General features: G+C 42.2%; 15 non-coding genes across 15 annotated transcripts; 11 read left to right on the top strand and 4 right to left on the bottom strand.

Annotated features, from left to right (window-relative positions):
- Positions 1-1,971: 1,971 nt before the first annotated feature.
- Positions 1,972-2,043, top strand: trnap-agg (transfer RNA proline (anticodon AGG)). Its single transcript has one exon. It is a non-coding gene; the product is annotated as a tRNA-Pro (tRNA).
- A 674-nt stretch (positions 2,044-2,717) lies between these two features.
- Positions 2,718-2,789, top strand: trnap-cgg (transfer RNA proline (anticodon CGG)). The gene has a single exon. It is a non-coding gene; the product is annotated as a tRNA-Pro (tRNA).
- Positions 2,790-8,939: 6,150 nt separating this feature from the next.
- Positions 8,940-9,013, top strand: trnat-ugu (transfer RNA threonine (anticodon UGU)). Its single transcript has one exon. It is a non-coding gene; the product is annotated as a tRNA-Thr (tRNA).
- Positions 9,014-14,973: 5,960 nt separating this feature from the next.
- trnar-ccg (transfer RNA arginine (anticodon CCG)) lies at positions 14,974-15,046 on the bottom strand. Its single transcript has one exon. It is a non-coding gene; the product is annotated as a tRNA-Arg (tRNA).
- A 740-nt stretch (positions 15,047-15,786) lies between these two features.
- Positions 15,787-15,859, bottom strand: trnar-ucg (transfer RNA arginine (anticodon UCG)). The gene has a single exon. It is a non-coding gene; the product is annotated as a tRNA-Arg (tRNA).
- Positions 15,860-16,488: 629 nt separating this feature from the next.
- Positions 16,489-16,561, bottom strand: trnar-ccg (transfer RNA arginine (anticodon CCG)). The gene has a single exon. It is a non-coding gene; the product is annotated as a tRNA-Arg (tRNA).
- Positions 16,562-17,407: 846 nt separating this feature from the next.
- Positions 17,408-17,480, bottom strand: trnar-ucg (transfer RNA arginine (anticodon UCG)). Its single transcript has one exon. It is a non-coding gene; the product is annotated as a tRNA-Arg (tRNA).
- Positions 17,481-20,849: 3,369 nt separating this feature from the next.
- On the top strand, positions 20,850-20,921 carry trnae-uuc (transfer RNA glutamic acid (anticodon UUC)). Its single transcript has one exon. It is a non-coding gene; the product is annotated as a tRNA-Glu (tRNA).
- Positions 20,922-21,009: 88 nt separating this feature from the next.
- trnay-gua (transfer RNA tyrosine (anticodon GUA)) lies at positions 21,010-21,096 on the top strand. Its single transcript is given in 2 exon segments — positions 21,010-21,046; positions 21,061-21,096. It is a non-coding gene; the product is annotated as a tRNA-Tyr (tRNA).
- A 451-nt stretch (positions 21,097-21,547) lies between these two features.
- On the top strand, positions 21,548-21,620 carry trnar-acg (transfer RNA arginine (anticodon ACG)). Its single transcript has one exon. It is a non-coding gene; the product is annotated as a tRNA-Arg (tRNA).
- Positions 21,621-23,080: 1,460 nt separating this feature from the next.
- trnae-uuc (transfer RNA glutamic acid (anticodon UUC)) lies at positions 23,081-23,152 on the top strand. Its single transcript has one exon. It is a non-coding gene; the product is annotated as a tRNA-Glu (tRNA).
- An 88-nt stretch (positions 23,153-23,240) lies between these two features.
- Positions 23,241-23,327, top strand: trnay-gua (transfer RNA tyrosine (anticodon GUA)). The gene is given in 2 exon segments: positions 23,241-23,277; positions 23,292-23,327. It is a non-coding gene; the product is annotated as a tRNA-Tyr (tRNA).
- A 1,742-nt stretch (positions 23,328-25,069) lies between these two features.
- trnae-uuc (transfer RNA glutamic acid (anticodon UUC)) lies at positions 25,070-25,141 on the top strand. The gene has a single exon. It is a non-coding gene; the product is annotated as a tRNA-Glu (tRNA).
- An 88-nt stretch (positions 25,142-25,229) lies between these two features.
- Positions 25,230-25,316, top strand: trnay-gua (transfer RNA tyrosine (anticodon GUA)). The gene is given in 2 exon segments: positions 25,230-25,266; positions 25,281-25,316. It is a non-coding gene; the product is annotated as a tRNA-Tyr (tRNA).
- Positions 25,317-25,767: 451 nt separating this feature from the next.
- trnar-acg (transfer RNA arginine (anticodon ACG)) lies at positions 25,768-25,840 on the top strand. Its single transcript has one exon. It is a non-coding gene; the product is annotated as a tRNA-Arg (tRNA).
- The last annotated feature ends 1,752 nt before the right edge of the window (positions 25,841-27,592 follow it).

Below are 27,592 nucleotides of genomic sequence, written 5' to 3'. Positions count from 1 at the left end.
GGAAGTAGCTATTTAGATTAACTGTTGTTATTATCTGTGTTCATGCGTACATAATCATTTTAATAATGACTCGTCTAACATATCTTTTGTTTACATTGCACTGTGGTGAGATTATGGTGACTCATGCTCTGTGCAGCCTTCAACTGCAGCTCGCGCTGAACAGACGCACGTCACTTCATAAGTATAGCGTCCGTTTTTCGAATTAACTAAATTTATTTTTTATGTCTTGGTCACACTATTTGGAAGGTCGAAACAAACTGCCTTGGGGTCCGGCTTCAGTCCGCAGGCCGCCAATTTAATAGCCCTGGTCTAGGGGTATGATTCTTGCTTTAGGTGCAAAGGCTCACAGGTTCAAATCCCAGACAAGCCCTTGAAAGTGTCTGTTGTTTTGAGGGACATCATGGTGTTCACAGAGGCCTGTTTCAATGCCAGTTTGCAAGCATCAGATATCATCTTGCAAAAGTTCTGATTCCATGGTGTAATGGTTAGCACTCGGGACTTTGAATCCAGTGATCTGAGTTCAAATCTTGATGGAACCTTTTCCTTCTTTCCTTGCAGCTTCATATCAGTGAAATGAATGAGACCTATTTCAATCACACAAATTAGTGAGTGGTTCTGATACTATGCGCTGAGATAGCTATTTGATGCTATCACCATCCTCCTCCACTAATCACTTACATAATGTTATGTGTGGTTTTGCCATGCAGCTTTAATCTGTGAAATGGATAAGATCTATTTACCTCACTGAAGCTACTGCATAAAAACAACAACAATTTATAAGCAAAAAAGGGGCTGCGACTCTTTTTTTGTGCAGTAGAAGTCCCGGGTCCAAGTGAAGCACAAGCCCTGCTTCAATGTTTGAGCTTTTGAAGGTACTGACTCAATCATTAGAGAAAGATTTCTGACCGTCTGCTTCAGATACCATGTGAAGACTTCAGATTTTATTGGCTCGTTGGTCTAGGGGTATAATTCTTGCTTATGGTGCGAGAGGTCCTGCTTTGCAATCCTGGATGAGCCCTTGCAGTTTCTCTGTTTTATAAGGCATTATGTCTTTCATAAAAACGTTTTTCAAAGAATTCCAGTTTGTCAGCAGATAATGTCGGCACATAAAACATTCCTTTGCATAGTGGCTTGGTTGTCGAGGAATATGATTCTCGTTCATGCCGTGAGAAATCCCAGATTCAAATTTTGGTTGAGCCCTTACAGTTGTCTGCTGTTTTGTAAGGGCGTTGTGGCTTACACAGAGGCCTTTTTTTCTGAGAATGCCGGTTGGTCAACAGATAGTGTTGCAAAATAAAGTTGCTGTTTTGCAATGGCTCGTTGGTCTAGGGGTATGATTCTCACTTAGGGTGCCCTTGATTCGTTAGAGAAAGATTTCTGACAATCTGATGCTTCTGACGCCATGTGAAGTTCTCTTAATTTAGTTGGTCTAGGGGTATGATTCATGCTTCTGGTACAAGAGGTCCCAGGTTCAAATTCCAGATGAGCCCTTGCAGGTGTCCTCTGTTTTACAGGACATTATGTCTTTCATAAAAACGTTTTTCGAAGAATTCCAGTTTGTCAGCAGATAGTGTCGGCACATAAAACATTCCTTTGCAAAGTGGCTTGGCTGTCTAGAAGTATCATTCTCGTTCATGCCGTGAGAAACCCCAGATTCAAATTTCGGTTGAGCACTTACAGTTGTCTTTTGTTTTGTAAGGGCATTGTGGCTTACACAGAGGCCTTTTTTCTGAGAATGCTGGTTTGTCAGCAGATAATGTTGCCATGTAAAGTGGCTGTTTTGTAGTAGCTCGTTGGTCTAGTGGCTTGATTCTCGCACAAGGTGCGAGAGGTCCCGTTTTCAAATCCTGAACGAATCATTGCAGAAGTCCCAGGTCCAAATGAAGCAAAAGCCCTGCTTCAATGTTTGATAGATAAGGATTTCTGACCATCTGTTGCTTCTAATGTCTTGTGAAATATTCAAGCTTTTGTGGCTCGTTGGTCTAGGGGTATGATTCTCGCTTAGGGTGCGAGAGGACCCGGGTTCAAATCCCGCACGAGCCCTTACAGGTTTACTACCTTTTACAGGGCATTATCTCTTTCATAAAAACATCTTTCGAAGAATTCCAGTTTGTCAGCAGATAGTGTCGCCACATAAAACATTCCTTTGCATAGTGGCTTGCTGGTCTAGGAGTATGATTTTTCGTTCATGCCATGAGAAATCCCAGATTCAAATTTCGGTTGAGCCCTTACAGTTGTCTGCTTTATTGTAAGGTCGTTGTGGCGTACACAGAGGCCTTTTTTCTGAGAATGCCAGTTTGTCAGCAGATAGTGTTGCCATATAAAGTTGCTGATTTGCAGTGGCTCCTTGATGTAGGGGCATGATTCTTGCTTCGGGTGCGAGAGGTCCTGTGTTTAAATCCTGGTCGAGCAGTAACGGGTGTCCGGTGTTTTACAGGGCATTGTCTTTCGTAAAAACGTCTTTTGAAGAATTCCAGTTTGTCAGCAGATAGTGTCGCCACATAAAATATTCCTTGCATAGTGGCTTGCTGGTCTAGGAGTATGATTCTCGTTCATGCAATGAGTAATCCTAGGTTCAAATTTCTGTTGAACCCTTACAGTTGTCTGTTGTCTTGTAAGGGCATTGTGGCTTACACAGAGGCCTTTTTTCTGAGAATGCCGGTTAGTCAGCAGATAGTGTTGCCATATAAAGATATTTGCAGTGGCTGTTTTGCAGTGGCTTGTTGGTCTAGGGGTATGATTCTCGCTTCGGGTGCGAGAGGTCCTGGGTTCAAATCCCGGATGAGCCCTTACAAGTTTACTACCTTTTACAGGGCATTATCTCTTTCATAAAAACATCTTTCGAAGAATTCCAATTTGTCAGCAGATAGTGTCGCCACATAAAACATTCCTTTGCATAGTGGCTTGCTGATCTAGGAGTTTGATTTTTCGTTCATGCCATGAGAAATCCCAGATTCAAATTTCGGTTAAGCCCTTACAGTTGTCTGCTGTATTGTAAGGTCGTTGTGGCTTACACAGAGACCTTTTTTTCTGAGAATGCCAGTTTGTCAGCAGATAGTGTTGCCATGTAAAGTGGCTGTTTTGCAGTAGCTCGTTGGTCTAGGGGCTTGATTCTCGCATAAGGTGTGAGAGGTCCTGTTTATAAATACTGGACGAACCATTGCAGAAGTCCCGGGTCCAAATAAAGCAAAAGCCCTGCTTCACTGTTTGTTAGATAAGGATTTCTGACTATCTGTTGCTTCTGATGTCTTGTGAAATATTTAAGCTTTTGTGGTTCGTTGGTCTAGGGGTATGATTCTCCCTTAGGGTGCGAAAGGTCCTGGATTTAAATCCCGAACGAGCCGTTGCAGTTTCTCTGTTGCTTTACAGGGCTTTATGCTTTTCATAAAAAGTCTTTCAAAGAATTTCAGTTTGTCAGCAGATAGTGTCGACACAAAATATTTCTTGCATAGTGGCTTGCTGGTCTAGGAGTATGATTCTCGTTCATGCCATGAGAAATCCTGGGTTCAAATTTCGGTTGAACCCTTACAGTTGTCTTTTGTTTTGTAAGGGCGTTGTGGCCTACACAGAGGCCTTTTTTCTGAGAATGCCAGTTTGTCAGCAGATAGTGTTGCCATGTAAAGTGGCTGTTTTGCAGTAGCTCGTTGGTCTCGGGACTTGATTCTCGCATAAGGTGCGAGAGGTACCGTTTTCAAATCCTGGACGAACCATTGCAGAAGTTCCGGGTCCAAATGAAGCAAAAGCCCTGCTTCAATGTTTGTTAGATAAGGATTTCTGACCATCTGTTGCTTTTGATGTCTTGTGAAAAATTCAAGCTTTTGTGGCTCGTTGGTCTAGGGGTATGATTCCCGCTTAGGGTGTGAGAGGTCCCGGGTTCAAATCCTGGACGAGCCCTTGCAGTTTCTCTGTTGTTTTACAGGGCATTATGGCTTTCTTAAAAAACGTCTTTCGAAGAATTCCAGTTTGTAAGCAGATAGTGTCGCCACATAAAACATTCCTTTGCATAGTGGCTTGATGTTCTAGGAGTATGATTCTCGTTCATGCCGTGAGAAATCCCAGATTCAAATTTTGGTTGAGCCCTTACAGTTGTGTGCTGTATTGTAAGGTCGTTGTGGCTTACATAGAGGCCTTTTTTCTGAGAATGCCAGTTTGTCAGCAGATAGTGTTGCCATATAAAGTTGCTGTTTTGCAATGGCTCGTTGGTCTAGGGGTATGATTCTCGCTTAGGGTGCCCTTGATTCGTTAGAGAAAGATTTCTGACTATCTGATGCTTCTGACGCCATGTGAAATTCTCTCAATTTAGTTGCTTGTTGGTGTAGGGGTATGATTCTCGCTTCGGCTGGCAAGGTCCCGGGTTTAAATCCCGGACGAGCCCTTGCAGGTGTCCTGTGTTTTACAGGGCATTATGTCTTTCATAAAAATGTCTTTCGAAGAATTCCAGTTTGTCAGCAGATAGTGTCGCCACATAAAACATTCCTTGCATAGTGGCTTGCTGGTCTAGGAGTATGATTCTCAAGCATGTCGTGAGAAATCCCACGTTCAAATTTAGGTTGAGCTCTTACAGTTGTCTGCTGTTTTGTAAGTGTGTTGTGGCTTACACAGAGGCCTTTTTCAGAGAATGCCGCTTTGTCAGCAGATAGTGTTGCCATGTAAAGTGACTGTTTTGCAGTAGCTCGTTGATCTAGGGGCATGATTCACGCTTAAGACGTCCAAATGAAGCAAAAGCCCTGCTTCAACGCTAAAGCTTTTGAAGGTATGTTCTGACTCAATTGTTAAATAAGGGTTTCTGACCTTCTGCTGCTTCTGATGTCTTGTGAAATATTCAAGCTTTTGTGGCTTGTTGGTCTAGGGGTATGATTCTTGCTTAGGGTGTGAGAAGTCCCTATTTCAAATCCTGGATTAGCCCTTGCAGTTTCTCTGTTGTTTTACAGGGCATTTTGGCTTTCATAAAAACGTCTTTCGAAGAAATCCAGTTTGCCATCAGATAGTGTCGGCACATAAAACATTCCTTTGCATAGTGGCTTGGTTGTCTAGGAGTATGATTCTCGTTCATGCCGTGAGAAATCACAGGTTCAAATTTCGGTTGAGCCCTTACAGTTGTCTGCTTTTTTGTAAGGGCGTTGTGGCTTACTGAGGCCTTTTTCTGAGAATGCCAGTTTGTCAACATAGTGTTGCCCTGTAAAGTTGCTGTCTAAGTGAACTATCCTTTTAAGCCAGGAGTCACCAAACTTGTTCCTGGAGGGCCGGTGTCCTGTAGATTTTAGCTCCAACCCTAATCAAACACACCTGAACAAGCTAATCAAGGTTTTACAAGGTATACATGAAATACCCAGGCAGTTATGTTGAGGCAAGTTGGAGCTCAACTCAGCAGGGACATTGGCCCTCCAGGACCGAGATAGGTGACCCCTGCTTTAAGCTATAGCATTTAGTTTTAATTTGCATTTAGTAATAATAATGCAATACAAAATGCTATTACAGTTGTAACAATTTAAATTATAGGCAATAACAACCGATAACATGTCTCAACTAACATGTCAACAATTACAATTAAAACTTGCTTTATCGAATTTTACATTTTAACTGCAAATTCCTAAAGACAATTATTTAACATGAAGTTAGCCGACCAAAACTATCGTTAGCCAACTAAGGTCGCAAGTTCCGTAGTTATAAGCATAGTTTGTTGATTTGCCGTTTCCCAAATCCATTGCTCCACTGAACATTCGCAAACTACGTCGCAAACTTAAGCACTCACAACTACAACTCTGGAGCTGTAGAAACATAGTTTCTGGCTGTGTTCTATTCCCAGTTATCCCCCTATGCCATATTCACTTAGAACATTCTAACATTCAAAGTTTAAATTCAAATAAAAAAAACATTAAGATCATCTCCCTTAAGTGTAATTTGCTTTCAAATTATTTTTGCAGTTCAGTTTTAGCAATCGTCATGTTTACAATTGTGCTCCCTTAGCAGTGCACTTTGAAAACACTGATGTCATTTTGAACACAGCCTCAAGCTAAAGCTATAGGTGACCTATTAATTAAAGTTTTTTCCATTTGTTTACACACAATTACTTGTACTACAGACACAATGACTACTACATGTAAATTGCAGGTTCAAACACACTTTTTTCAAAACACTACACACAATTCTTTGCATTTTGAACAATTTTCATGCAGAAATTCTTTTGTTTTCACAAGGAACACACTGTCATTCACAATTGTAAAGTCAGTTGTCCTATTTTGCATACTAACTCATCATATAGGTAAACACCTTTCACAAAGAATTGCAATTTAGAAATCAAAGCTCATCTGGTTCATAACTGGTTTACTGCCCACCCATGTTTTTTTAGTTGTTTATCTCCCTCCATATTCTTCATTCCTCAAACCTATTGAGGATTTTTTTTCTGCCTGGAGATGTAAAGTGTATGACAGAAATCCACACACACCTATACCCCTTCTCCAAGCTCTAGCAGTAAGATCACGGGTAGGGAAGGTATTACTGTAAATGGTGTCTAGCTCTTAAAAGAGCTCCTCATCAACTCGGCTAGCTCAGTGGGTAGAGCATGAGACTCTTAATCTCAGGTTCGAAGGTTTGAGTCCCATGTTGGGCTTTTCTGTTACCTTTCTGTCTCTCTCTCAGCAAACTTTCATTAGGTTCATATAACAGACCTTTTGAGACAAAGTTCAGCGTTTCTACCACTGTAGGTGACCTTTTACTTAGTCTCTGTGGCGCAATCGGTTAGCGTGTTCGGCTGTTTTCTGAAAGGTTGGTGGTTTGGTTCAAGCCCACCCAGGGACGAATTAGGCATTTTGCTGCCTTGCAACTGCTAACACGTGCACTGGGCATAGATCCTGGGCCACATTCTGTCCAGCGTTACAAGATAATATCAGGATTTAGCAGAAGATTGTCATGGGTAGGGAGGGTATTGATGTAAACGGTGACTAGTTCTTGAAAAAGTTTCTTACCAGCCTGGCTAGCTCAGTCGGTAGAGCATGAGACTCTTAATATCAGGGTCGTGTGTTCGAGCTCCATGTTGGGTGCTTCTGTTACCTTTCTGTCTCTCTAAGCAAACTTACATTAGGTTCATATAACAGACCTTTTTAGACAAAGTTCAGTGTTTCTACCACTATAGGTGACCTTTCACTAAGTCTCTGTGGCTCAATTGGTTAGCACATTTGCCTGCTATCTGAAAGGTTGGTGGTTCGGTTCAAGCCCACCCGGGAAGGAATTAAGCATTTTGCTGCCTTGCAACTGCTAACATGTGCATTGGGCATAGATCCTTGGCCACATTCTGTCCAGCGTTATGCTGCGTTCACACCAGACGCAAAACACGCGTATAAATTGCGCTATTCGTGCGTAAATTGCCGTGTCAAATTCACTTCATTCGTGTGTCAAATTCACTTCAGAACAGACACGGACTCGGGTGATGGGCAGGGCATCTGTCTGACCGGTGACTCTAGCTTCATAGCTAAAGGGCTAACATGGATTTTATGAAGAAAAAAACAGTGTTTATATGTTTTATGAAGACTGGAAAACAGCGTCGATACGTTAAGGGCCGTGTCTGAGTCCACTACATCCTTTCAGAGGTGCATCCAGCTCTGTGAGCTCATAAACTCCTCCAAAAACTGAACCTGGATGATGGAGGCTTTCAGCTGTGCTTCTCACTGAGCCAAGCCCAGTTTGATGACTTGTTGTCGATGTTGCCCGGAGGTTTTCCCCCGGGACACCATCAACAGGTTCTACGTTACAATCACTGAGTTCAGATTTTCGAACTCGAGGAATTCGCGCAAAACGATCAATTTGCGTCATTCGCGCCGCACCATTCGCGTGTATCGTGTCGCAGGATGTCTATGTGCGCGTTTGCATTGACTTAACATGTACAACTCGGAACGCACGTCAAGCGACATTCTGTCCAGCGTTACAAAATGAAATCAGGATTTAGCAGAAGATTCTCAAGGGTAGGGAAGGTATTGATGTAAATGGTGTCTAGCTCTTGAATAAGCTCCTCACCAGCCCAGCTAGCTCAGTCTGTAGAGCATGAGACTCTTAATCTCAGGGTTTTGGGTTTGAGCTTATTCAAGAGGAGCAGGGTCCGAGGTACCGGTCAGGTTTGAGACATAATCATCCAGACTCTAAGGCCGTACTCACACTAGGTACAGTTGCCTTAAACCAGGCCAAAGCACGCTTGTCCCCCCTCCCGTCTCCCCCGACGGCCCTCGCTCACACCACAAACGGGCTTCGGCACGCTTGCGTCATCGCTGCTGGGCTGTTCAGTGAGAAGCACTCTCTCACTCAAAAGCACAGTGGAGATTTCTCTAGTTATATCGTTTCAATCGTTTGATATGCCGTCAAATATTTCGCCAAACATTCCTTAGGGATGCTGGGACACGCAGTCAGATATTTCACCGAACAGATCCGCCACTTTTGGCGCTCATAAACAATCATAAAGCCCTCGTGCTGCAGGTATGAGGAGGTCTGCTGAAGGCGCAGCTGTCGTGAAGTGAGGAGTTTGTGTCTTTAATAAACGACGGCAGGTTGCGTTCACTGAACAGTAAGAATGATTAATAAATCCATATGAAACAGTCCCTTAAAGGTCACGTCTCGCTTTCAGTTTCGGGCTTTGGGGCGTTTTGCACTCGCACACAAGCGTACCGCGCCAAAGCCCAAGTGAACCGTGCTCAGGCACACCTCTTCCAACTGGGCCAGGGCCAGCCAAGTGAACCGTGCTTGAGCCTGATTCAGTGCACTCACACTTCTCAAACGATCCGGGAAACGGACCTGGGCACGGTACGGATGGCATAGTGTGAGTTGGCCCTAAAAGACCCCTTCCATCTTGTCAGCATTTTCTGCATCATGACATGCTGATTTTTGTTGTCTATTGGTTTTTTTCTTCTCCGATTTTTGTTATTGGGCAAATGTCTCTAACAATATATTTTTGTGGCGCTGTTACTTAGCTGGTCAAAGTGCCTGTCTTGTAAACAGGAGATCCTGGGTTCAAATCCCAGCAGCGCCTTAGTGCTTGTTTTATAGAGCTTAACAAAATGAATTATGAAATTGTATAGCTTTGAGGCGTAATGGATAGTGCAACAAATAGAGTTGAACAACCTCTTAGGTTGCCATTTAAAGACTTGCTGTCTTTTTTTGTCTCTTTGTGCAGAAACATATTGCCCTCTTTTTTGCGCTGTGGCTTAGTTGGTCAAAGCGTCTGTCTAGTAAACAGAAGATCCTCGGATCAACTCCCAGAAGTGCCTAATATACTGGTGCCATGATTGCTTCTTCTTAAGAGTTACGACTGTTTACACAGCGTGCTGTTTAGCAGTCTGTTTCTTAACAAAACTCAAATCCTTAAGAACGCTGCTCGTTCAAGAGGTCTTTGCACAATGGCTTTATATAGCATAGTGTGGTAATGCGTAACCAATTGGACTTTAATATTTCAAGTCGAGACATTCACACATGCAGCGCTACCGTTGTATGTTTTTTTTTTCTTTTTTCGATTAAACAATTAGCCCCTTTTATGGCTGTCTGGCGCTGTGGCTTAGTTGGTCAAAGCACCTGTCTAGTAAACAGGTAAACCTGGGTTCAAATCCCAGCAGTGCCTAATGTACAGGTTCCAGGACTGCTTTTTCTTAAGAGTTACGACTGTTTACGCAGCGGGATGTTTAGCAGTCGGTTTCTTAACAAAATTCAAATCCTTAAGAACACTGCTCGTTCAAGAGGGCTTTGGACGATGGCTTTATATAGCATAGTGTGGTAATTCCTAACCAATTGGACTTTAATATATCAAGTCCAGAAATTTACACATGCAGTGCTACCATTGTCAGTTTTTTTTTCCTCTTTTTTCGATTAAACAATTAGCCCATGTCAACATCATTTGGTACTGTGGCTTAGTTGGTCATAGCGCCTGTCTAGTAAACAGGAGATCCTGGGTTTGAATCCCAGCAGTGCCTTGTCCGCAGTTGGCCATTCTTTCATGGGCCAGAGAGTACCAAAAGGTGCTTTCTGTGCAACAGTGCTTGAGGCAGGAGAGCACTCAAGCTCTGTGGTGCAATGGATAGCGCATTGGACTTCTAGGCTGTGAGCTGAGGCTGGGGATTTAATCGGGCTGGGCCAATTGCCCAGGAGGTTAAGCAGTGAGGCCGAAATCATGTTGCGTTTCCACTCTCGCGCTAGTAGCTCGCAGCACGTCACGCAAACCCCGCCCCCATAACGGCCCCCGAATCGAACGTCACACAACCCACCCACTTCAGTGGGAATCAGGCAGATAAAGCACACCATCACATTCTCACGAAACCATTCAAATGAAGACAACTGAAACAAACAAATGACATGTTATTGTACAACATTACATTTTATGTCTATACGCACATGCCTGTGTGTTCTCATTTATCATATTCATTTACTCACAGACCGACTGAATTTGAAACTAATTTTCATGTGAAGCAACACGCCCCTTCAGCTACTCCAGAATGCAGCAGCATGAGTGGTCTTTAATGAATTGAAAAGAGCACATGTCACTCTGCTACTCACCCGTTTGTACTGGCTGCCAGTTGCTGCTCGCATCAAATTCAAAGCTCTGATGTTTGCCTACAAAGCGACCTCTGGCTTTGCTCCCTCTTATCTGCTCTTACTTCTGCAGATTTATATGCCCTCCAGAAACTTTCGTTCTGTGAATAAACGTCACCTTTTTGGTTCCATCCCAAGGAGGGAAGTAATCACTTTCCCAAACTCTCGCATTCAATTTGCCCAGTTGGTGGAATGAACTCCCTAACTGCATCAGAATGGCAAAGTCACTTGCTGTCTTCAAGAAACGACTAACAACTCAACTATTTAGTCTCCACTTCACTTCCTAATCTGCAATTGCCTCTAGCTATACCACTAACTGTACTCAAAAAAAAATCTTACATTACTAATGCTTTCCTTTTTAGACTTTACACACCTGAAACTTGCCTACAGCACTTATTCATTGTTGCTCTTATAGTTGTGAAAATTTCTTCCTTGTCCTCATTTGTAAGTTGCTTTGGATAAAAGCGTCTGCTAAATGACTAAATGTAAATGTAAAACAGCGAGCTGTGTACACGCCCCCAAAATGACATTATAACACATCATAATAAAAAATCTGAATTGTTTTTTGAACTGAACCTAAACTGGCACACTCAGAAGAACCATAATAATAATGTTAAATCATAAAAAAGGGGTAAACTATGTGCCCTTTAAGCAATGTGTTAACTTTACTATTTATTCTATAATCATCAAGATTGATAAAAAAGTTCAACACATTCACACAGCAGTGAACGTGTGCACACACACACACACACACACACAGCAGTGAACATGTACACACACACACACACACAGTTGGTACAGTAGGCCTACATACTGTATCTACCTTGGAAAAAGCGATGTGGTTCTTTAAAGAGTTGTTTTACATATGGAACCTGATTAAATTTTAATATAGTGTCTTTGTAAAAACATCTGTCCATAATTCCTGAAAATAGAAAAAAAAAGTTATAAATAAAGAAACTGCAAATAAACGATTCAATCATATTGAAGAAATTTGAACTAATTTTCTAACACAACTAGCGGTCCAGGTCCCTGATGGAATATGGCTCCCCAGACATGAATTTTTACTGGATGCTTTGCTTTCGGTTTTACAACATGGCGGTTTATTAATAGGGTCTGTACTATTACTAAATTTGTAGGACATGTAAGCACGTATAAAGCAAATAGCCTAAATAAAGAGATGCATGAATGAATGTTAATTGAATCTTTTCATTATGGCATTGATCAAAATGGCTTACCTGGCTTTTCCATAGGTCCACCTGAGTTGTTTGAATGGTTTTCTAATAGTGCAGACTGATGCTTTTAACTGTATTCTAAACAGAAGCTCGCTCTGAATCTTTTTAGCAGATCGCTCATTGTCCTTGTTAAGTTTTTCGTCAATCGTTTTAAGTGCAGCACTATACAACAAACACATACAAAAAATTTATTAATAACTTTTTGACATCAGTGTTGCTGAAATACTTGATTTGACAAGATGATAATACACAATACCTGTTAATTTTCCTTGCAGTTGTTTTTCTAGGAAGGCCTACAGGTCTTTGATGTCTATAGTGTCGTCTTATAGTGGTGTTGGAGACGTGCACACCCGACTGCAACAGGAAAGCCCTGATGTCAGCAAGAAAGTGCTTTGATGTGTTGATGCATCAGTTTTTTTTTTCACTGCAATAATTGGTTGAAATGATCTGAAATTAAAGTTATAAATGAAACACAATATGGTTATGATAGCTAAGCGATTATGAGTCGATTTGTTAATGTGCTGCAATATGCAGAAAGGTTGTTAACTGTGCCCGATGAACTGTGAAGTTTGCGGCCATCCATTAACATGATCATCAACGTAAATTGATGAATAAAACTAGTGCACGCATTGCACTGGCAAAAATAATCATCATGATTATGAATGTGTTGCTTAAATGTTTGTATAAACGCATATTATGCAAAAAGCTTAGTTTGGTATTGTGAGAATGAAGATATCTGCAACTTTGTAGTCAGTTTTTTGTAGTTAAAGTTTGCCATCTTTGGGAAATAGCCTATATCTCCTTGCGCTCAACAGCTATAATAAAGCTTTACATTTATTTTATTTAAGTTTTTTTATTTAACCACACCAGACAAAAACATAAACACTTGTTTGCGCAGGACTGGATGACAGAAAAGAAGGTAGGTTTCTGATGGTTTTACTCTGTTTGCGTAATTTCTAAATACTCTGTTTGCGTGATTTGATTAATGTCATCTTATCCAAATGCTTCATATTTAATATTTCAAAACTCTTTTGTTGTGTATTGTTTTTTGTACATATAATTTAGCTATGCCCCATATGGTCCAAAACCTGACAGGTAGACAAATCTAAGCTTGTTTTTAATAACACAAATATAAATATGCATATAATAAACAATACTGCTGCTAATAATAATAACATTATAAAAAAAGCAAGTTGTCATGAATGAACTAAAAACAAGCCACCCGAGATGAAGAAGGCATGGAGGCAGCAGTTTTTATATTTATGTAGAAAATAATAACTTTTGTAATATTTTAATCCTTTGAAACATATTTGCGTGTTGCTGTAACAACTTGTCTATTGCTACTTTGCAACAATTTTTTTGTAAAAAAAAAAAAAAAAAAGAAAGCTAAAGGATTAGGGTAAGTTGATAAATTTAGGCTACTGTATACAGTACAGGCTATTGTCATATCCAAAAGATTCACAGCTTTGCATTCCCACCCACATTTCACAACCTGTATGAGCCCATAAGGCCGCAAGTGCCACAGACCCTGTAGAACTTTACTTAGCTGATCTTCTGCGTGACCTATTTAGTCATTAATAACAGCTCATCTTTTTACGGGAAGAGGACCAGGAACTCAAAAAGGGTAATAATTATACCATTCTGTCTTTCCGTTATCTCCTTCATGATTATTTGTACTGTGTTTTCCTACATTTCATGTTTTAACATCATTTTAACTTACTTAAGAAAACAGTGGAGAAGAGGGTGAAGAAGTGCATGGTCTCCAAAATAGCGGTAATTTAATAATATAATAATATATATGTATGATAAAAAAATTATTTTCTGAAATCAACTCGACTGGCCCGATTCCAAATTCAAGTTGTTAAACCAATTCACTGTTCCACCAAACATTATTATACACCATAGTAGCATGTAGGCTATAAAAAGGCAACATATCGACTTATGAGCACGATGATTGACATGTAATATTTGTAAATAAGTGGTTGGTAAAATCTCTTCTTGGTTCACCGCAAATCTTGCCTTAAAAGGAAAGTGCATAATTTAGCCTTACCCTGAGTTTGTTTACACTCTGCCTGTATTAACATACATGCTGTATTTTAATATGGCTAATTTGGATGAATTGGCTCTAACTTTTGACAGCTTTTTCTTCTTTTTACGCGGTTATGTGCGAATTATATTTCACACGCAAGGTGACTAAAAATTTTAATTCAAATACCAAAGATAGTGAGCCATTACTACAAGTAAAAAACCAAACAAAAAACAAAACAACAATTATACTTTAAAGGAGAACATTGACGTTTCGAAAAAATGAACTGAACTACAACTAAATTATTAAAAATAAACTTGCGGGACTTCATTTATGTCCTGCGGCAAAATGATTTTTTTTTTTATACTTTTAGTGATCTGCTTGAGGTAGGTCAATTTATTTTTATGCTTAATCAACAACAAAAACATAACTAAAAATGTAAATGAAGATATAAATGAAAAAGCTTATTAAATGGCTGTCCTAGTTCTATCAAAATAGCAAACAACATCTTTTTATATTTAGGCTAAAAGACTGCTTTATTTATTTATTTAGGCCTACTTATTTGTTCTGAATGTTTGTGCTTATATTTGAGTTGTCTTTTATTTCTTCAATTCTACTTTCCAAAATGAATCCTCATTGCACTTAACAAGTTTACAATGATAATAAAGCTTGTTAACAAATGTTTAATGATTAATGAAGGAATTATAATGCTTTGTTTTATCGTTTCATCTTTATTTATAAGAACAGTAGCATATTTACAGCTGCTGTATAGGCTATTTCTGTCTGTTCGCATCCCTTTGTGCCCCCTGGCGGCATATCACAGACTGCGGTCATACATTAAAAACTTGTGCTTTTCCATTTAAAGCGGCGGCGGTATATGCCACATTGAACTCTCACCTACTGTAAATCATTCTAACATGTACAATACAGACAAAAAAGCAGTGGCAATGGTTCGGTTATTAGATTTGTTTATGGATCATGAAAAACCCACCAGCTTTATATGTAAGCACAGAGTACCCTTTTAGTCATAACAGGTAATATGGGTGACAATGAAGGAAGTTAATGACACAAACACATCTCAAGAAGGTTTTCACAGCTACTGTGTTTTATCCAACAACCATTGCTCCCAAGTTGAAGTGAGACCTTCAAACACAACCCAGGTGGGACTTGAACCCACAATCCCCAGCTCCGGAGGCTGATGCCTTATCCATTAGGCCACTGGGCCACATCACTAATAGTACAAACATTTTCTTTCTGCAATCATTCACATTCTTGTCTCATCGGTCCTGGGGTATGGTTCTAGTGTATAGTGCGATTGGTCTTGAGAGTTTCAAATTCCAGTCAATGCCACTCTCATTAACTTGAAATCACAACCTTTCAGCAGCTATTTTCTTGTTTGCATTTCATCATCATCCACCTAATATGAGACCGTTAGTTAAGAGCCACGGGGTACTTGAAGTCAAGATCTCCATTACTAGAGCTTAGCGGAACCTTTTAGGTTTGTAACGTGACAGTGAGATTCAAGCAAGATTGGATGAATCTTAATTGAAGTGTGCAGCAAGTCTGAGAATTCGAAGCTAACTATTGTCCTCAGATCATCACACCTAAGCTTTGAGTAGACAAGCCAGGATTTTTTCACACAACTTAAATGTAACCCAACAAACAACCCAAACAGGACTTGATTCCACAATCCCCTGCTTCGAAGGGTGATGCCTTATCCATTAGGCCACTACTAGCATTCGCTATGTTTGTTGTATGACCCAGGAAGTTCTTGTAACTCAGAAAACAGCACTTTAGGATTCCTATTGCTTCCAGACGATCTGGTGTGTACACCCAATGACAAAAGAGCTTCTCTGAAGAGTTTTCCATTGTCATGTCTTTTTGACCTAAGGGTATGAACCTAGCTTTTTGAAGGTCACACTGGATTGTGCTGCATAGCCAACTTAAAAATAACTGAATCAAAGACAACCCAGGTGGGACTTGAACCCACAATCCCCAGCTTCGAAGGCTGGTGCCTTATCCATTAGGCCACTGGGCCGTTTTTTGCTGCCTGTGAACAGTAATATGCATCCAGGGAGTTGCTGACGCACGTAACAAAAACAACATGAACAAAAAGTAGATTGGACCAGTTTCACAGAATTTATTTTTTGGCACTGCAAGGCATTTCCTCAGGGCTCGTTGGTCTAGGGTTATGATTCTCGCTTACGATGCGAGAGGTCTGGGGTTCAAATTCTGGAAGAGCCCTACATGTGTCACAAAAAAACAGTGGTGCTTTGGTGTTTCTATGTTACTTGTAGCACATTTTGCTGTGACTTTAGTTAATGAACATTTAGTGGATTTCTGATCTGAATTAGTCTAACCTGTACAATTATACAGACAAAAAGCAGTGGCAATGATTCGGTTGTTAGATTTGTTTATGGATCTTGAACAACGCACCAACTTAAATGTAAGCACCATTTTTGTGTTTGTCTCTTCTCTGTAGGCACCATGCAGGATTCAAAATGGCCAATCGCGTCAGGTATTTCGTTACCCTTTTAGTCATAACAGGTAATATGGATGACAATGAAGGAAGTTAATGACATGCAAACACATCTCAAGAAGGTTTTCACAGCTACTGTGTTTCATCCACCAATCACTGATCCCAAGTTGAAGAGAGATTTTCAAGAACAACCCAGGTGGGACTTGAACCCACAATCCCTAGCTCCGGAGGCTGATGCCTTATCCATTAGGCCACTGGGCCACATCACCAATCTATTATCAAGGATCTCTTGTATGACTTCAACAAGATGCCACCGCATGGAAAACTGCACTTTAGGATCTCGATGCCAGTTTGCATCCTGTCAAATAAGAACTAATGGACAAACATTTTCTTTCTGCAATCATTCATATTCCTGTCTCATCGGTCCTGGGAGATGGTTCTAGCGTATAGTGTGACTGGTCTTGAGAGTTTCAAATTCCATTTAAGGCCACTCTCATTAACTTGAAATCACAACCTTTCTTCAGCTATTTTCTTGTTTGCATTTCATTAACATTCACCTAACATGAGTTTGTTAGTTGAGAGCCACGGGGTACTTGAAGTCAAGATCTCCATTACTAGAGCTTAGCAGAACCTTTTAGGTTTGTAATGTGACAGTGAGACTCGAGCAAGATTGGATGAATCTTAATTGAAGTGTGCACCAAGTCTGAGAATTCGAAGCTAACTATTGTCCTCAGATCATCACACCTAAGATTTGAGTACACAAGCCAGGATTTTTTCGCACAACTTAAATGTAACCCAACAAACACAACTCGAACAGGACTTGAATCCACAATCCCCAGCTTCAAAGGGTGATGTCATATCCATTAGGCCACTACTAGCATTTGCTATATCTGTTGTATGACTTATGAAGTTCTTGTAACTCAGAAAGCAGCACTTTGGGATCCCTATTGCTTTCAGACGATCTGGTGTGTACACCCAATGACAATACAGCTTCTCTGAAGAGTTTTCCATTGTCATGTCTTTTTGACCTAAGGGTATGAACCTAGCTTTTTGAAGGTCACACTGGATTGTGCTGCATAGCCAACTTAATAAGAACTGCATCATAGACAACCCAGGTGGGACTTGAACCCACAATCCCCAGCTTCGAAGGCTGGTGCCTTATCCATTAGGCCACTGGGCCGTTTTTACTGCCAGTGAACTGTAATACGCATCCAGGGAGTTGCTGTCGCACATAACAAAAAACAACATGAACAAAAAGTAGATTGGACCGGTTTCACAGAATTTTTTTGTGGCACCGCCAAACAGACAAAAAAGTAGCATCTTATAGGATTTCTTTGAAGGAATTCAATTAGAATTTTGATCATAGTTTGGAACCATTCCTATAGGATTGTTTTATAGTTCAATACATAAAAATCCTTTTGGATAATTTCTACAGTATTTCAATGAGATCCAATTTAATTAAGATATGCTTTTTTTATAAGATATGCTATTTTTATACAATAGTTTTTAATGTATTATGCTGTTTGCTAAAGCTCACCTTCATGTACTTGAGTGTACAGTATTACTGCACAAATTTCCAAAGAAACATGTCTATACCAAAAACATATACAATGTCGCTAGACCAAACTGTGGGCTGGCCCACTCGAAACAGAAGATCGCTTTGGGGCCATAGCAAGTCCACACAAAGTGGAGTGTATATAGCCACAATGGGCGAAGTATAGGTATACTATCTGAGTCAGAAGTATGTCCTATGAGCATGCTCTGTGGGCATTTAGTAATTAACAAAATAGTAAGGTCCCACTAAAACTAAGTTGAGTCCAGGCACAAAATGTGCCTACAAGGTCCCAGTAAAGCACTTTTATGGAGGGCCATTGTGGCTTTAACACAAAACAAAACTAGTTCACTTCTACTATGTAGCAAAATAGCACAATATCACTTCAAATGCATAATTACATATTTTGAAAGCATAAAGTAAAATCAGCAATAAATGAAGCATCTAAAAATATAAAGACAACATGGACTATTTTTCAAAGGTTTGGGACAAAACTGCTTTAGTTTATAAAAATGCAGATATAAAAGTAACCTTGTAAATAATTATTCCTTTTTAATATGTTAGCTTTTCCACTTGAATATGTTAAAATATAATTTATTCCAATGATGTTAAAGCTGCATTTGAGGCATTTGTGTCCTACATAAAATAATTTGAGACAAAACAACAAAACAAATAAAAATATACTTAGTTAAAAGAAAAACAATGTAAGATGTTCATGTGTGCATTTTCTCTACCATTTGTACCTTAAAGGGTCACGAAACTCCAAAACACATTTTTTGAGCTGTTGACAGTCATATATGTGTCCCACACTGCTAAAAACACTATTAGGACACAAATATTTCACTAAAAAGTGTAAATTGATTGTTTTTGCGTTATTTCAAGCAAATTTGTACTTCCGGTTTGAAACTAATTTTTGAAGCTGCGTCTTAACCATGAGATAATAGTGTGTATTCCAGCGTGCAGACTGGATGTCTGTGCCAGAGTGTGTCTTATTACGTCTTACAGTGCGGCTCGAAGGACATCTTTTGCATTCAGAGCTGCTTTCGTGAAGAGATCATCGGTAACACTGCTCGAAGTTTACCATGGAGGTGAAAAGGAAGTTCCCTGACAAGGAATTGAAACAAGGCCACAGCGGTAAGAGCACTAAGTCCTAACCACAAGACCACCAGGGAAGGCCTGGCTAAAGGTTGCCCTCTAGCCTAGCTGTGGGCCTCCACCCAGGTGTGCTGCAGCTGCTCTGACAAAAATAACTCTAACGTTTGCAACCTCCTCCTGGAGAAGAGAAAGTCTCAGAGCCTGGTTCACAGTTCTTCTATGGAGGGACTGTCACATGCTCTGTGTAAAAGCATCCTATCGACACCACAACTTGCCATGACAACAAAGCACAGCATGCGTTGAAGGAACTCCATGTTTACCGGGCCATGTCCTCTTTCCAAACAGCATGCTAATGAACACTCCTTGAACAGTGTGTGCCAGTGGCGCAATGGATAACGTGTGTGACTGATCAGAAGATTCTAGATTTGACTTTTGGCTGGCTCGTTCAGGATTTATTGCATTGCTCTCAGTCAGTGCACTGCAGTTGCAGTTTGCCCCTGCCAGAGTTGTTTGGTTCTACTTTGGAGTGGATCAAGTGGGCTGCCAGCACAGAGCCTGTGGGGTGCTCCCCTGGGTTCAAAGTCTGCCCCAACTGCTCTCATGTCTTGGTCCCGTACATCCCTCAGGACTTCCAGAAGAAACCAGTACAGCCACTCTCCTGGGAAGACAGCAGTGACAGCTTGTAAACCAAAATGTTTGCTGTGAGGCTAAGGCGTTCTACTGCAGCACAGATACGCATTCGAAAAGCATACAATATTCAAAAACAAAGTGCCAACCTAAAACAAGATTGCAGTCAAAATGACCACCTCAGACAAGTGTGAGCAATGTTTCAGTCTCTGTTATACGTCGGCAAATATGCCACACAGTGCAGACGCTCATACTACTGAAAAGGAAGTTACCTGACTGAGAAAGGTATAAATAGAAATCGGAGCCTGCTCCAAACGACCTGGTCAGCCCCAAGTGGGCTGTAAAAACCTCCTGGAGTTTTCATTCATTTAATGTCTGGTACAAGACACTGCGTCCAACCAGTTGTGTTTGAATGTCAAACCTACCCCAATCCTTAAACCAACCTCACAGTTTCCTGCTGTGTTTTATCAACCTCCCAACCTACCCCAACTCTTAACCCAACCTCACAGTAACAAACCTCCATGTGGGTTTCATTGATTCAATGTCTCGTACATGGCACAGAATACAACCTATCGCAGTTTATTAAAATCACACCTACCCCAGCCCTAGGCCCAACCACACGGTAACCTGCTGTGTTTTATTCAATTTTACTCCTCCCCCAACCCTAAACACAACCTCAGAGTAAGCAGTTTATATATATTTTTTTATTTTTATGAATGTCTACTACAGCTACATCAATCGCAAACCCAGCCTACGTGCGGTATAAGTGCCTACCACTTAGAGGTCATCCAGCCGACTTGCAGTGTAATCTCCTCCACTTGTAGGTCTCTGAGCTGCAGCAACACCTAAGGGCTCTGACACACAGACACAAAAGAAACCATTGCTTTTAACCTACTCTTGGAGAGGAGAGAGTCTCCGACCCTGGATCTCAGGTCTTCTATGGAGGGACTGTCAGGAATCCTGTAAGAGCATCCCATCCACACAACCTCTTGCCATAAAAACAAAGCAGAATGTGTGGTGAAGGAACTCCGGGTTGACAGAGCCTTGTCCTTGCTTCAAGCAAAGTGCTAACAAGGTGCTGAACAGAGTGACGGTGGCACAAAGGTTAGCGCTTATGACTACGGATCAGAAGATTCTCGGTTTACGGAAACCAAGAAACTGTGTATGAGAGAGTGCGTAAGTGTATGAGTGGCACTTGTGAAAGCGGAGCAGGGACGTGCCAGCGATCAGAATGAACTGGAGTTTGTGCCAAGACTGGGTTTCAAGTGTGGCAGTTCCCATATGGTCTAGCGGTTAGGATTCCTGGTTTTCACCCAGGCGGCCCGGGTTCGACTCCCGGTATGGGAAGGCTTGAGTGCTTTTGCTTCTGTCCTTTTTGGCCAGCGGTCGGTCTGCAGCTACCTTATAGGATGTGGTTGTGGAACTACCCCGTAAGCCTTCGATAGCTCAGTTGGTAGAGCGGAGGACTGTAGGTGGGATGATGGCAATCCTTAGGTCGCTGGTTTGACTCCGGCTCGAAGGACATCTTTTGCGCTCAGAGCCGCTTTCTTGCCTTCGCTAAGTGAGTTAACCACTCCTCAAAGTTCAGCATGGAGGTGAAAAGGAAGTTCCCTGACCGGGAATCGAACCCGGGCCGCGGCGGTGAGAGCGCCAAATCCTAACCACTAGACCAGCAGGAAAGTGTGCGTAAAGGTTGGCCTCAAGTCTAGCTGTGGGCCTCCACCCAGGTGTGCTGCAGCTGCTCTGACAAAAATAACTAACGTTTGCAACCTCCTCCCGGAGAAGAGAAAGTCTCAGAGCCTGGATCACAGTTCTTCTTGGGAGGGACTGTAACATGCTCGGTGTAAGAGCATCCTATCGACACCACAACTTGCCATGACAACAAAGCAAAGCATGCTTTTTAGGAACTCCATGTTCACCGAGCCGTGTCCTCTTTCCAAGGACCATGCTAATGAGCACTGCTGATGCAGACTGGGCCAGTGGCGCAATGGATAACGCGTCTGACTACGGATCAGAAGATTCTAGGTTCGACTCCTGGCTGGCTCGTTCAGGATTTTTTTTGCGTTGCTCTCAGTGCAGTGCGGTCGCGGTTTGCCCCTGCCGGAGTTGTTCGGTTCTACTCTGGAGTGAATCGAGTTTCTGGGGCCGCCAGCACAGAGCCTGTGGGGTGCTCTCCTGGGTTCAAAGGCTGCCCCAACCGCTCTCATTTCTTGGTCCCGTACATCCCTCAGGACTTCCAGAAGAAACCAGTACAGCCACTCTCCTGGGAAGACAGCAGTGACAGCTTGTAAACCAAAATGTTTGCTGTGAGGCTAAGGCGTTCTACTGCAGCACAGATACGCATTCGAAAAGCATACAATATTCAAAAACAAAGTGCCAACCTAAAACAAGATTGCAGTCAAAATGACCACCTCAGACAAGTGTGAGCAATGTTTCAGTCTCTGTTATACGTCGGCAAATATGCCACACAGTGCAGACGCTCGTACTACTGAAAAGGAAGTTACCTGACTGAGAAAGGTATAAATAGAAATCGGAGCCTGCTCCAAACGACCTGGTCAGCCCCAAGTGGGCTGTAAAAACCTCCTGGAGTTTTCATTCATTTAATGTCTGGTACAAGACACTGCGTCCAACCAGTTATGTTTGAATGTCAAACCTACCCCAATCCTTAAACCAACCTCACAGTTTCCTGCTGTGTTTTATCAACCTCCCAACCTACCCCAACTCTTAACCCAACCTCACAGTAACAAACCTCCATGTGGGTTTCATTGATTCAATGTCTCGTACATGGCACAGAATACAACCTATCGCAGTTTATTAAAATCACACCTACCCCAGCCCTAGGCCCAACCACACGGTAACCTGCTGTGTTTTATTCAATTTTACTCCTACCCCAACCATAAACACAACCTCAGAGTAAGCAGTTTATATATTTTTTTTATTTTTATGAATGTCTACTACAGCTACATCAATCGCAAACCCAGCCTACGTGCGGTATAAGTGCCTACCACTTAGAGGTCATCCAGCCGACTTGCAGTGTAATCTCCTCCACTTGTAGGTCTCTGAGCTGCAGCAACACCTAAGGGCTCTGACACACAGACACAAAAGAAACCATTGCTTTTAACCTACTCTTGGAGAGGAGAGAGTCTCCGACCCTGGATCTCAGGTCTTCTATGGAGGGACTGTCAGGAATCCTGTAAGAGCATCCCATCCACACAACCTCTTGCCATAAAAACAAAGCAGAATGTGTGGTGAAGAAACTCCGGGTTGACAGAGCCTTGTCCTTGCTTCAAGCAAAGTGCTAACAAGGTGCTGAACAGAGTGACGGTGGCACAAAGGTTAGCGCTTATGACTACGGATCAGAAGATTCTCGGTTTACGGAAACCAAGAAACTGTGTATGAGAGAGTGCGTAAGTGTATGAGTGGCACTTGTGAAAGCGGAGCAGGGACGTGCCAGCGATCAGAATGAACTGGAGTTTGTGCCAAGACTGGGTTTCAAGTGTGGCAGTTCCCATATGGTCTAGCGGTTAGGATTCCTGGTTTTCACCCAGGCGGCCCGGGTTCGACTCCCGGTATGGGAAGGCTTGAGTGCTTTTGCTTCTGTCCTTTTTGGCCAGCGGTCGGTCTGCAGCTACCTTATAGGATGTGGTTGTGGAACTACCCCGTAAGCCTTCGATAGCTCAGTTGGTAGAGCGGAGGACTGTAGGTGGGATGATGGCAATCCTTAGGTCGCTGGTTCGACTCCGGCTCGAAGGACATCTTTTGCGCTCAGAGCCGCTTTCTTGCCTTCGCTAAGTGAGTTAACCACTCCTCAAAGTTCAGCATGGAGGTGAAAAGGAAGTTCCCTGACTGGGAATCGAACCCGGGCCGCGGCGGTGAGATTGCCAAATCCTAACCACTAGACCAGCAGGAAAGTGTGCATAAAGTTGGCCTCAAGTCTAGCTGTGGGCCTCCACCCAGGTGTGCTGCAGCTGCTCTGACAAAAATAACTAACGTTTGCAACCTCCTCCCGGAGAAGAGAAAGTCTCAGAGCCTGGATCACAGTTCTTCTTGGGAGGGACAGTAACATGCTTGGTGTAAGAGCATCCTATCGACACCACAACTTGCCATGACAGAGCCTGTGGGGACAGAGCCACAACTTGCCAGCACAGAGTCTGTGGGGTGCTCTCCTGGGTTCAAAGGCTGCCCCAACCGCTCTCATTTCTTGGTCCCGTACATCCCTCAGGACTTCCAGAAGAAACCAGTACAGCCACTCTCCTGGGAAGACAGCAGTGACAGCTTGTAAACCAAAATGTTTGCTGTGAGGCTAAGGCGTTCTACTGCAGCACAGATACGCATTCGAAAAGCATACAATATTCAAAAACAAAGTGCCAACCTAAAACAAGATTGCAGTCAAAATGACCACCTCAGACAAGTGTGAGCAATGTTTCAGTCTCTGTTATACGTCGGCAAATATGCCACACAGTGCAGACGCTCATACTACTGAAAAGGAAGTTACCTGACTGAGAAAGGTATAAATAGAAATCAGAGCCTGCTCCAAACGACCTGGTCAGCCCCAAGTGGGCTGTAAAAACCTCCTGGAGTTTTCATTCATTTAATGTCTGGTACAAGACACTGCGTCCAACCAGTTATGTTTGAATGTCAAACCTACCCCAATCCTTAAACCAACCTCACAGTTTCCTGCTGTGTTTTATCAACCTCCCAACCTACCCCAACTCTTAACCCAACCTCACAGTAACAAACCTCCATGTGGGTTTCATTGATTCAATGTCTCGTACATGGCACAGAATACAACCTATCGCAGTTTATTAAATCACACCTACCCCAGCCCTAGGCCCAACCACACGGTAACCTGCTGTGTTTTATTCAATTTTACTCCTACCCCAACCCTAAACACAACCTCAGAGTAAGCAGTTTATATATTTTTTTATTTTTATGAATGTCTACTACAGCTACATCAATCGCAAACCCAGCCTACGTGCGGTATAAGTGCCTACCACTTAGAGGTCATCCAGCCGACTTGCAGTGTAATCTCCTCCACTTGTAGGTCTCTGAGCTGCAGCAACACCTAAGGGCTCTGACACACAGACACAAAAGAAACCATTGCTTTTAACCTACTCTTGGAGAGGAGAGAGTCTCCGACCCTGGATCTCAGGTCTTCTATGGAGGGACTGTCAGGAATCCTGTAAGAGCATCCCATCCACACAACCTCTTGCCATAAAAACAAAGCAGAATGTGTGGTGAAGGAACTCCGGGTTGACAGAGCCTTGTCCTTGCTTCAAGCAAAGTGCTAACAAGGTGCTGAACAGAGTGACGGTGGCACAAAGGTTAGCGCTTATGACTACGGATCAGAAGATTCTCGGTTTACGGAAACCAAGAGACTGTGTATGAGAGAGTGCGTAAGTGTATGAGTGGCACTTGTGAAAGCGGAGCAGGGACGTGCCAGCGATCAGAATGAACTGGAGTTTGTGCCAAGACTGGGTTTCAAGTGTGGCAGTTCCCATATGGTCTAGCGGTTAGGATTCCTGGTTTTCACCCAGGCGGCCCGGGTTCGACTCCCGGTATGGGAAGGCTTGAGTGCTTTTGCTTCTGTCCTTTTTGGCCAGCGGTCGGTCTGCAGCTACCTTATAGGATGTGGTTGCGGAACTGCCCCGTAAGCCTTCGATAGCTCAGTTGGTAGAGCGGAGGACTGTAGGTGGGATGATGGCAATCCTTAGGTCGCTGGTTCGACTCCGGCTCGAAGGACATCTTTTGCGCTCAGAGCCGCTTTCTTGCCTTCGCTAAGTGAGTTAACCACTCCTCAAAGTTCAGCATGGAGGTGAAAAGGAAGTTCCCTGACCGGGAATCGAACCCGGGCCGCGGCGGTGAGAGCGCCAAATCCTAACCACTAGACCAGCAGGAAAGTGTGCGTAAAGGTTGGCCTCAAGTCTAGCTGTCGGCCTCCACCCAGGTGTGCTGCAGCTGCTCTGACAAAAATAACTAACGTTTGCAACCTCCCCCCGGAGAAGAGAAAGTCTCAGAGCCTGGATCACAGTTCTTCTTGGGAGGGACTGTCACATGCTCGGTGTAAGAGCATCCTATCGACACCACAACTTGCCATGACAACAAAGCAAAGCATGCTTTTTAGGAACTCCATGTTCACCGAGCCGTGTACTCTTTCCAAGGACCATGCTAATGAGCACTGCTGATGCGGACTGGGCCAGTGGCGCAATGGATAACGCGTCTGACTACGGATCAGAAGATTCTAGGTTCGACTCCTGGCTGGCTCGTTCAGGATTTTTTTGCGTTGCTCTCAGTGCAGTGCGGTCGTGGTTTGCCCCTGCCGGAGTTGTTCGGTTCTACTCTGGAGTGAATCGAGTTTCTGGGGCCGCCAGCACAGAGCCTGTGGGGAGCTCTCCTGGCTTCAAAGGCTGCCCCAACCGCTCTCATTTCTTGGTCCCGTACATCCCTCAGGACTTCCAGAAGAAACCAGTACAGCCACTCTCCTGGGAAGACAGCAGTGACAGCTTGTAAACCAAAATGTTTGCTGTGAGGCTAAGGCGTTCTACTGCAGCACAGATACGCATTCGAAAAGCAGACAATATTCAAAAACAAAGTGCCAACCTAAAACAAGATTGCAGTCAAAATGACCACCTCAGACAAGTGTGAGCAATGTTTCAGTCTCTGTTATATGTCGGCAAATATGCCACACAGTGCAGACTGGGCCAGTGGTGCATACTGTCACCTGTAAGTTGTGGTTATTCTTGGTTACACCGGCCAATCACGTTCTGAGTTGGAACCAAGATTCACCCTATTCTTTGTTACGACAGCCAATCATGTTCCGAGTTACAATGAACGCTATGGCCAATCAGAGCCCTTATACCATTCAAGATTTGTACTGTAATAACAGATTTCGTTGCAGATTAATTCGGACAACAATTGCAAACTAAGTATTTTTATAACAAGTTGGTTTAAATGAATAACCATTACAGTAACGTTGAATACTACACTGTTAAAAATTGTCCCGTTAAAAAACAGTAAAATACTGCCAGCTGCAGTTGCCAGCAATGTACTGTTATTTTACAGTATGTTGCTGTAAAAATACATGGACTACATTGATTTACACAATACTCAAGTGAACTCATTTTGCTCACTGAAAGCAACTGCCTCAACTTGGTCAACTGCTGAATGAGTTTATGAAGTAATGTGCTATATATGCTTAGAAGCATACTTATAATAATAACTTATTTTAGTTAATTAGAAAAGTTCGGTTTAACTCTAATGTCTTATTTTTCACAACAGCACACATACATGTAAATCTGGAATCACCAGAGAGATTCTGACTGCATCAGCAACTAAACAGCCGCTATCTTTAAATAGAGAAACATGCAGAATAACATCAGCAGTTCATTGTTCATCTTTTACTCATACACTGGCTCTACTCTCCTCCACAACGGTGACAGACAGAAGAAATTAGCTTCAGGTTTTACAGTAAAATACTGTTTTTTCCTTGATTTAACAGTGATCTACTAGCAGCTGTGGTTGCCAGCAATCTACTGTTTTGTTACAGTCTACTTCCGTAGTTTAAGTTAACAGTATATTACTGTTAAAATACATTTTACACTGTGTTTTTACCTTTCACACCTTTAACCCTTTAAACCCCAGAGCATATACTTCAGTTTTTATTGAAGTGTCCACACTACTGAGTGTTCAAGAAACATGTAGCAAAGCTGAAGTAAATTCATTAATTAACTGACTAATTAAATGATAATGGAAGATTAACAATGAATAAATGAAGAAATAGTGAAGGGGAAAAAACAAGAACAGAACATACAAAACATTAGTCACAGCTTTATAATGAAATAACCTGAAGAACAACAACTGATTAAATCATTTAAATGATCAGCGGATGATTAAACAACTCTACAAACATCATCACCAGCTACACTTATTACTTAATACATGTATTTTTGTATAACATCTACTAAAGTTCTTCTTGAGAAAAAGTTTAAGTTTTACGTCACCATCATGGAGAACAGAGT

The sequence above is a fragment of the Danio rerio genome, chromosome 4, assembly GCF_052040795.2.
Source record: "Danio rerio strain M-AB ecotype USA chromosome 4, GRCz13ab, whole genome shotgun sequence".
Lineage (NCBI taxonomy): Eukaryota > Metazoa > Chordata > Actinopteri > Cypriniformes > Danionidae > Danio > Danio rerio.
The sequence above is the reverse complement of the archived record's forward strand: the minus strand, read 5'-3'. Positions and strand labels throughout refer to the sequence as shown.